This window comes from Podarcis raffonei, chromosome 7, assembly GCF_027172205.1.
Source record: "Podarcis raffonei isolate rPodRaf1 chromosome 7, rPodRaf1.pri, whole genome shotgun sequence".
In the NCBI taxonomy this organism is placed as follows: Eukaryota; Metazoa; Chordata; class Lepidosauria; order Squamata; family Lacertidae; genus Podarcis; species Podarcis raffonei.
In genome coordinates this window covers 77,031,634-77,041,523 of record NC_070608.1, presented here as the reverse complement: position 1 = coordinate 77,041,523, position 9,890 = coordinate 77,031,634, and the positions used below count along the sequence as shown (strand labels likewise).

Genomic DNA, 9,890 nt, shown 5'->3' with positions numbered 1-9,890 from the left:
AGGTATACTTAAGGAGGCTCAGCCGATGGATTCTTAATTGAAAATATTTAAGAAAACTGCCTTTTCCTTGGTTTCTAAAACCTGGAAGCCTTGCTGTATTGCAGGTGCTTTTCCATAACCTGAAGCAAAGTTGAAACCACATTGTTTCAATAAACCAGGGAAGACCTCAAATATGAAGGACACCAGAACTTTTGAAAAATATGACCTGCTCTTTCATTGAGACAGAAAAACAGCAAATCCAACACACCTAGTGAGTCTGGACATTTGCAGTTTGGAGAAGAGAAATCCTCTTTTATTTAATTCTCCTTGTAGCATCTGATAGGAGTCACAGGCATCTTATTTGTTTCTTGATGGCATTGGTGCCTTGTGCTGTTAAAATTACTTCCACTCTCATTTTCTATTTTTTTGTCTGGGGCGGAGAGATATTTCCCAGACAGTAAAGCAATTAGCCTGTAAGGTCATAGCCTTGGGGAACAGTGGTTTTTGATGCTGTACACTCTAGTTCAAGAAAACCCACAAAAGTCAGACCAGTTGTTATCATTTCTGCACCGTTACAGACTTAAAAGGCAATGTCCTGTATGGACACTCAGTTGCAATCTCATGTGGGCATGGCAACTCAAGTGGGTGTCTTGTCAAAGGACTGCCAGAGATGCTAAGTCAGTGTGTTTGAAATCATGGCTGAAGGACAGCAGCTGTTTAGGGAAATCAAGGCTCTGTCAGCCTCAGAAATCACCACTCAGAGCCTAAAAAGGGGTCAGAGAATTGCTGGCTGACATAGATTTTGGAGTCTTCTTTTCTCAAAATCAGTAGTTTTCAGACTGTCTAGCTTTAGGGAATCCTGAGGAACCTCAGCACAACTGCCACCACAGAACGTCAATATGTTGCAGAAGACACTTTGGGTTTCTGTTTCAGGGCTTTGGCTAGCTATTTTTGGGCTCACCCATTGCCTCCCATGCTTTGTGTATAACCTCTTCTCCCGTGGCTACATGTTGCAAGGGTAGGCTCCTGGATGTAAGAGAAACTGCCACCTTCATTCTAGACTACCAAATTCTTCCCAAAACACAGATACTCAGATTAACAGCAAGAAGTTGCCCTTTGAAAGCTCAATAAATTCTCTCTCCTTCCTCCTTTCTTTATGGAAGATCATTTCACAGATACTTTGTATTTTGGGAAATGCTGTTCCAGTTTGTGTTTGGCAAAGCAGATTTTTGGTCCTTTGATATGATATGAAAACCAGCTCTGGGTGATTATATCTTCAGGCCGAATCCCCTGTGGTCAGGTGACAACTGGTTTCTGAGTGGCAGCTCAGATGCTGAAAACATCTCTTATAGGGACTTGTGGGAAGGAAAACACTCTGCTTTTCCAGTTTTTTAAAAATAGCTGCACTGGAGACAGATGATGTAATTAATCAGTGGCCCTGGCAGGGAGGAAAAATCTGTATGTTAAGGAAGAAAACAAAACAATTCTTGTCGTAACGCTCCCTATGACCCTGCAAAGTGAAGCTCTTGAAAGTCCCAGTGTTTGCAATGATAGTGTTGAAGGATGTGCTTAAATCTCTGCTACTAAAATCAATGGGACAAGTGGAATAGCTGGTGGGGTGATTAGTTTTAAGTGAAATGGATTACCTTTGTGAGGCTTCCATATGTACATACATGCATAGACACATGTCCATTCTTTCAGTACAATGCTGCCCTTCCTACTCATAATGTCTTGCAGTTTCCTTCTACAAACTGATCATATCTATCCAGCCGCATTAAAGGCCAAGTACACCCCAGCCACCGCGTCACTCCCAGGAGAGACACATGGCTCGGGTGCGTTGCAGGCCCCACAGTGAGTGCCGGCCGCCATTTTGTCACCCCCCTCAGTGGTGACACCCAGGGCGGACCACCCCCACCACCCCCCTTCCTCCGCCCCTGGCTGATGGGGTCATCTCAAATCAAGCTATTCTGGGGAACTCTATGTTATACCAGCTAATATCCATTTAATTTCTTTCCTCTTTCCATTTAGAAGGTGACTACTTAGTAGGATGTTCTCTTATCTCTTGCCAGCTACTCTCTTCACCACCTTTAGCTCGCAGTAAGTCTGTCCTGAAGGGGAAATGGTTAAGAGCTGGGCCTTTTGAACTTATAAGGTCTCTTATGCAAGATTTGAGGGTGTTTTCTTTTTTTTTCCTAAAAGAAAGTTGGTATCTTGCTGGCTGCGCTAAACAGAAAAGGATAACACAACTTGGTTCCAAATGGGCTTTAATGTTTAGATTGGCATGTACTCTGTGACTCACTATAAAGCCTTAATTTACTACTACCGAGAAATAAAGCAATATATTGGTATAGCGGCTTGATTTAATCAATGTGTATACAATTTCATGGCGAAACGCATGCATGCACACTTCAGAATTGCAATGCCATGTGAAGTTCTTGCTTGTGCAGAAGAAACGGGGAGATGGGAGGGAGCATGTTCCAAGTATCTGTGAATGGGGCTGCTGGGTTCACCAGGCTTACATGGAAACCATACGTGACCATACCGGCAGTGTGCAGAAACGAAAGGTAGGGGCACAACAGAACACTGTCAATTTGCAGGACACACCCAGTACAGAGGTAAGGTACAGAGCCAAGGTCCTGCCTTCTCGCCCCGCTTCTGCCCTGCTTTTCACTTCTCTCAGTAGACCCATCTAATCCCAGGGATCTGGATATTAGAAATATTTCACAAGGTCTCCGGATGTATTATACACTATTGGTCTTACCCTGCTACAAAATGTCACTCAATCCAATGTGCAGAAGGCTGATGAATCCGTCATTTATCTTGGCTTGATTTCCAGAGGTCCCTCTGGTTTTATCTTGGGGGAGGGGGGAACACGCAGCACAATTTTTCTGTGTACTTACTAAGGAGTTAATCACATTGGACTTATTTCAGATTACTTTCAGGTAAGCATGTATGGGGTTGTGCTATAAGATACTGCTGTAATAGAATAGATGTTTAAAAGCAGATCATGTTAATTTCACATATAAAGCTTTCTATCTTTATTGTTTATTTGACTGACGTTTCCCAAAATCCTTGATTTTCTAAACACATTGAGAAATAATTAGCCCCTTTTTTTTGCAAGTAGATTCTTCTTAATGGCAAAGCAGTTTGCATACTACTACAGTTTAGAAACAAGGGACACGGGTGGCGCTGTGGGTAAAACCTCAGCGCCTAGGACTTGCCGATCGCATGGTCGGCGGTTCGAATCGAAGTGTCTGCAGACAGGGCTGGCTCCCGGCCTCTAGAGTGAGATGAGCGTAGAACCCTAGAGTCTGTCAAGACTGGCCCATACGGGCAGGGGTACCTTTACCTTTACCTTTACAGTTTAGAAACACTACTAGCAATTCCAGCATAACAGGGTTTTTTCTCCCCCAAAACCCCAGAACGTACTGTAAATGTGAATATGTAAAACTGGAAGCAGGTTGACAACGACTGCATTGAATGGGATCTTCTGGAGCGATAATTTCTTATAGACTTTACATATTGATGGAGATACTGCTTCATTTCCTTCCCTCATTTTTTTAAAAAGAATCCTTAAAACTTCATCTCATTCTTATATTTTCTTCTTCTCTCCATTTGCATCTCCTCCATTTTAAAATTCCCCTCATCCTCCCTTACGGTCTTGTCTACTGCAGACTGTGCCCATAAAGGCAGGAACTGTGGTCGTGTTACCATTTTTATATACAGCGCTTAGCTTTTATAAATTGTTTTAACTGAAATTATTTGTACCCCACCATACTTAAAGCCAAGGTAAATTCCATCATTCTTCAGAAACATATAAGCCCACTTCCTCACCCCTCAAAAAAAGTGAATGCAGAAGTATAACTAGATATTATAAGACAGCATGGCAGAAAGAATTTACTGACCACAAGAGCCATTTGAGTTCCAAAAGCTTGTCTAAATAAAAAATATTCTAAGTATAGTCAAAGCTTGCAATCCTATGCACCTAGAAGTAAGGACCTATAGAATTTACCTCTGAGTAAACATCTGGGATTTTGCTGAAAGACTAAATCTTACAAGTGCAAGCTTATCCGATTTTCATTGTCATAAACTTTATAATATCACTGGTGGTGTTCCCCTACCACACAATCCTGACTCACAGATACACTTCCAGAGGAACAAACTGGGGATTGTAACTCTACATAGAACACGTTAATAAGGCTGCCATCACTAGTATGGCAGCAAAGATAACTGGAGACTGATCATTGGCGCGGTCCCTTGAACAGCAGTAATGTCAACAGCGCCATATGCAAGCCCTAATGGGTTGTCATATTCTCTTCCGTAGTACACAGATGGCTTTCACGTCAAAACTGGTTGTTCCATGCTTTCTTGAACAAGAGCTCCCTCTAAAGGAATAAAGAAAGTTCTGAAATCCCTTACACCAGGCATCTTACTTGAATTGAGAAGTAGGGTGTTAGGGTTCTTTGTCACAACTATTCCTTAATGGTATTCTAAGAGCCACCAAAATGACAACCAGTAAGGAAGGCGAGTCCAGGCCAGAGTTGGGAACCAGCTGTTATAGGACTACAACCCCGATGGGCAGGGTTGATGGAGCAGGAATCCAACATTTGGAGGGTTACAAGTGCCCCCATCTTGGGTCAAGACAATGGCAAAAGGATACCAATGGCAAAAGGATGCTCATTCTTGCTTCTAGGTTTGTGTTCCTGTGTAGAACCTACCCAAGGCCACCGTCACATATCCTTGGCTATAGCGCAAGCCTTCCTTGCCCTCTATTCTTCCTTAATCCTAGGTTGATGGCTCAGTTGGTAGCATGTGAGGATCTTAATCTCAGGGTTGTGGGTTTGAGCCTCATGTAGGATGAAAGATTCCTGCATGGTCCCTTCCAACACTTAGGATTCTATGAGCCACTCTTCTTCAACTGCTGCAAAAGTTATGCAGCACAGGGATTATGGATGGCTGCAGTTTTGGGGGTGGTGTCAGGTCTCAACATTGGTGCAAAGACCTAGCTGTAAAAGTGCATGATCTTCAGATAAATGGCTCATAAAATCATGGAGCATATACTTGAGAAGTAGAGACGTCACCTTGCCAATAAAGGTCCGTATAGTTAAAGCCATGGTTTTCCCAGTAGTGATGTATGGAAGTGAGAGCTGGACCATAAAGAAGGCTGATCGCCGAAGAATTGATGCTTTTGAATTTTGGTGCTGGAGGAGACTCTTGAGAGTCCCATGGACTGCAAGAAGATCAAACGCATCCATTCTTAAGGAAATCAGCCCTGAGTGCTCACTGAAAGGACAGATCATGAAGCTGAGGCTCTAGTACTTTGGCCACCTCATGAGAAGAGAAGACTCCCTGGAGAAGACACTGATGCTGGGAAAGATGGAGGGCACAAGGAGAAGGGGGCGACAGAGGATGAGATGGTTGGATAGTGTTTTCAAGGTTACCAGCATGAGTCTGACCAAACTGCGGGAGGTAGTGGAGGACAGAGGTGCTCTGGTCCATGGGGTCACGAAGAGTCGGCCATGACTAAACGACTAAACAACAAACAACAATACTTTCATTCATAGAGAACCTCCATTACTGGAAAGTTACTGTTAAGAATTAGGTTTTTTATTCTGCCAGGGAATAATTCAGGGTAATTTAAGCTTGCAAATTCCTCCATCAACAGAAGCTGTCTGTTTTAAGTGGGGGTTGGGGTGTTCTCCAGTAGTCTGAAAAGTCACTTCTAAGCAGTTTCTCAATGGGAGTGTGAAACTGTGACCCAATCAATTTAATATTTTTGCATCTCCCAATCAAGGGCAATAATTGTTAGCAGGTTAATTCGCACTGCATTACATGATACTGTACAGTTCCCATTGGTGTAATCAAGGCAGGGAATGAATCAATAACTGGATTTAAAACTGTCCTTGGGGAGAAAGAACTAATGTAGAAAATTCCCCTTTCAGTTGAATCAGTTAATGGTAATGGCATTGGTGTTCTGATTAATTGCTCTTCATTTTACCATCAATCAAAACTCGAATCAATGCCACTGGGGCCAACTAGCAGCAAGACCCAGCCCAAAGAGACGTTTTAACAAGTAGTGTGTTTGTGGTTTGCATTCATACAGGTGTGGGTGTGCATCTGGATACACATCCTTATGGTTGTAGTGCTCACCTGGGACCATCCAGGCAAGACCAAGAGCCATCTAGAATGCATCCTTTTAGATATAGCTGCAGAATGCGTATCCCCATCCGAGGCCACGGCCAATTCTGCACACCTAGAGCCAAATAGGTATGTTTCTCTGGGTAGGAGTTTCCAGCTCCCTAGTTAATCTCAGCTTCTCTCTCTCCTTCTCTTGCATATTAAGCAACTTAAATCAATACTTGACCATTCAGCACAAAAATACTACAAAACACCAACAGGGCTACACATTAGTAACTGTTAAAAAGTGGTCTACTTCGGAGTACAAACTGTAATGAAGCAGCCAGCGTATATTCCCTTTTGTGAAGGCCAACCCAAAATGAAAGCCTTGTTGCCATCAGCGGGCTCAATTGCAAAGCAAAAATGAGCTCATTGTGTTTGCCAGTTGGATGGCCATTTTCATCTCCTACTTAGCTCTGCAGCAGCTCCCACACCAAATAAAGGGAACATAAAAAGGACCCCCTACTATAAATCAAATTAATCCTCCCAACATACTTTGCTTCCCTATCAAAAACACATAAAAACAGGATTCCATAAGTCATAGGCCTGAGCTCAAAGTCAGCCTGACAATGGTAAGTCTGATCTGAGCTGTATCTGCAGCAATGGAACCAACTAGAATCTTATAAATTTTATCCCCTGCTTTGGACTAATCGACTATACAGCCCCAGACCAGTTAATTCCCATCCAGCCTCCAGGTGTATCTTCACACATTACAGAAATAATGGATACCCTCCTATACATGATGCACTTTTTAAATGATAAGATTCCCAATATTCCCCATAAACTGAGAGCCACCCACCTCTTTTGAAATTTCTTACAAATGTTTCAGGGAGGCAGCAATGGCTTTGATTCCTTATTGTGTGTTCATATAGTAGAAGAAAAAGGATACAACCCCTATATATTACCAGAAACATTAAAGATAATGCTATATTGTATACCGGTTAATAATTGCTTCCATTAAATTGGTAAAGCTGTTGTAGCATTAGTTCATTTCATGAAATTCCAGGGACTCTGGCTTTGTGAGAGTTCTAACAGAATCCTTGTGGTTCAAGAACCTCACAAACTATTATTCTCACACTTCCTTCGGGAAAGCCATAATTGTATTATCCCATTTGTTTTTTAGGATAGAAGTGACCTGGTTTTCTTTAAAAGTTTCATAGGGTGGCTTTATAAGGGATCTACATGTTACATATGTAGTAATATGGTATCTTTAAGAGGATTAAAATTCTCAAACATCCATGCATCAAACATAAACTGCCCTTTAATACCAAATTCGAGGTTTAACACAATGTAAAGGTTTCTAAAAAGAAATATTCTTTAGTAATTATAGAGGAAAGCCTTGATGTTGGAAAAAGCTGAGCTTTTTTACACTGTAAAACTGATGCTAACTTCCCAAACTTTTGTTGTTTTTAGTTTATAAAATGTTAAATTCCTCTGGAGATTTACTGGGTAAAGCAATAATGCCCTGAGAAGAAGATTTGAATGAGAACATGCATCTGAATGAGGGTGTTGCATACCCTCCAACATTTCTCTGATGAAAATAAGGACATCCTATTACTTTCAGGATGTGTATCCCCATCCACAGTCTGATACAATCAGTTCATAGCTGTCAACCTTCCCTTTTTTTGTGGGAAATTCCCTTATTCCAGTGCCGTTTCCCGCTGCTTCCCGCTGCTATCCCGGATTGTTAGATACCCCGTAGACTGTCAAGGGGACAGGTGAGGCTGCTGATCCCTTATTTTTGAGGCTGCTGATCCCTTATTTTCAAATCTGAAAGTTGACAGCTATGAATCAGTTCCATATAACTACATGCAGATGGAGCTGGGGTAAAGAGGCATTATCTGTGCCATCGTAGTACACAAAACCAGCTTGACTCACAGATATTGCCTTTGGTGTTGCAGTGGATTTCATTGTGATTCACATAAACTTAGAAGATGCATAAATACCAGCTATTCACTTTGCTGAGTTCAAGCAAGCCTTAGCCAACCTTACTGTGCATACTAAAGGGCATTAATGAGCTCTTATAGATCATTTGACTGAGTCAGTGAAACACAATACTGTACCATGAACGGCGACATGTCTCTGCAGAAACAATGATCAGATATAAACGTTCTGATCCCTCTTATCTCCACAATAAAACAAACCCTTCTCTTCCTTTTTTCCACCACTCCTCATCCGTTGCTGCCCAATATACATTATAGTGTTTCACAATTCTCAGATAAAATATTCTGGCAGTAATTGTACTGATGATACTTCTTGCCCTTACACCTTCAGTGAGGAAGTGCATTAAAACAACTAAATAGGACGATTTGGAAACATCTTTTTTTTAATTATGTCATATCATACCTAATATTAAACTACATTCATTAATAGTTTTTAGTTCATTTATAGTAATAAATGTAATAAATAAATAATTTTTTATTTATACCCTGCCCTTCCCGGGCGCAGGGCGGCTAACAACAAATTTAGAACATTTAATTGATGCAAAAAAAAAAGCATAAAATACAATATAAAACGTGAATAACAATAAATTCAGAATTCAAAAATCAATTTAGGGGGGAAATCCATCCAATAAACATTAGATGATCACCAGGGCTAGCTGGCTAAATTAGTCCTATTTGAGCCAGCGAGTCGATCAGGGGAGAATTAGCTGTGGGATCCCAGAGTGGGTAATCTTCATAAAAAGGGGAGGGCGAGGGAAGGAAGGGGAATAAAAGATCAGGCTAAGTTCCAGTTTAAAGCCAGGTGGAATAGCTCTGTCTTACAGGACCTGTGGAAGGAAGTTAAATCCTGCAGGGCCCTGGTCTCATGGGACAGAGCATTCCACCAGGTCGGAGCCATCAGTGAGAAGGCCCTGGCCCTAGTGGAGGATAATCTGACTTCCTTAGAGCCCGGGACCTCTAAACTATGATTATTCATGGACCTTAAGGTCCTCTGTGGGGCATACCAGGAGAGGTGGTCCCATAAATACGAGGGCCCTAAGCCACAAAGGGCTTCTGAGGTCAAAACCAGTATCTTAAACCTGACACGATACTCCACCGGGAGCCAGTGCAACTGGTAAAGCACTGGGTGAATATGCTCCCATGGCAGGGACCCCGTGAGGAGCCTCACTGCAGCATTCTGCACCCGCTGGAGTTTCTGGGACAGTTTCAAGGGTAGCCCCGCGTAGAGTGAATTACAGTAGTCAAGCCTGGAGATGACCGTCGCATGTATCACTGTAGCCATATCAGGGCAGGAAAGTTAAGGGACCAACTGCTTAATGAGTGGTGCCTCGGTTTAAGAACAGTCCTGTTTGCGAACGATTCGGTTTACGAACTCCGCAAAACTGGAAGTAGTGTCCCAGTTTGCGAACTTTACCTCGGTCTAAGAATAGAAGCCAAACGGTAGAAGGGCACTGGCAGCGGGAGGCCTCATTAGGGAAAGTGCACCTCAGTTTAAGAATGCTTTGGTTTAAGAACAGACTTCCAGAACAGATTAAGTTCGTAAACTGAGGTACCACTGTAAACTGTTCTGCTCAAATTAATGATTACCGACTGTAATTAGTTGAAAATGTTAAAATTTATTAATTCGCAGTTGTTGTGCACTCTTTAAAAGACAGTTTTGGTAAATGCAGGCTGAATTTATCCAAGCCTAATTTGAAATTTCTCCCCATACTCCCCCCCACTTCAAGCACCAGGTAATATTTGGCCCTTTAAACTTGCTTAGGTGGGAAGACAGCTAATATACCCAAGCTC

At 42.1% G+C, this 9,890-nt stretch overlaps 1 long non-coding RNA gene across 1 annotated transcript; it reads left to right on the top strand.

Annotated features, from left to right (window-relative positions):
- Nucleotides 1-304: 304 nt before the first annotated feature.
- On the top strand, nt 305-2,329 carry LOC128417906 (uncharacterized). Its single transcript, XR_008331603.1, has 2 exons — nt 305-624; nt 833-2,329. It is a non-coding gene; the product is annotated as an uncharacterized LOC128417906 (long non-coding RNA).
- The last annotated feature ends 7,561 nt before the right edge of the window (nt 2,330-9,890 follow it).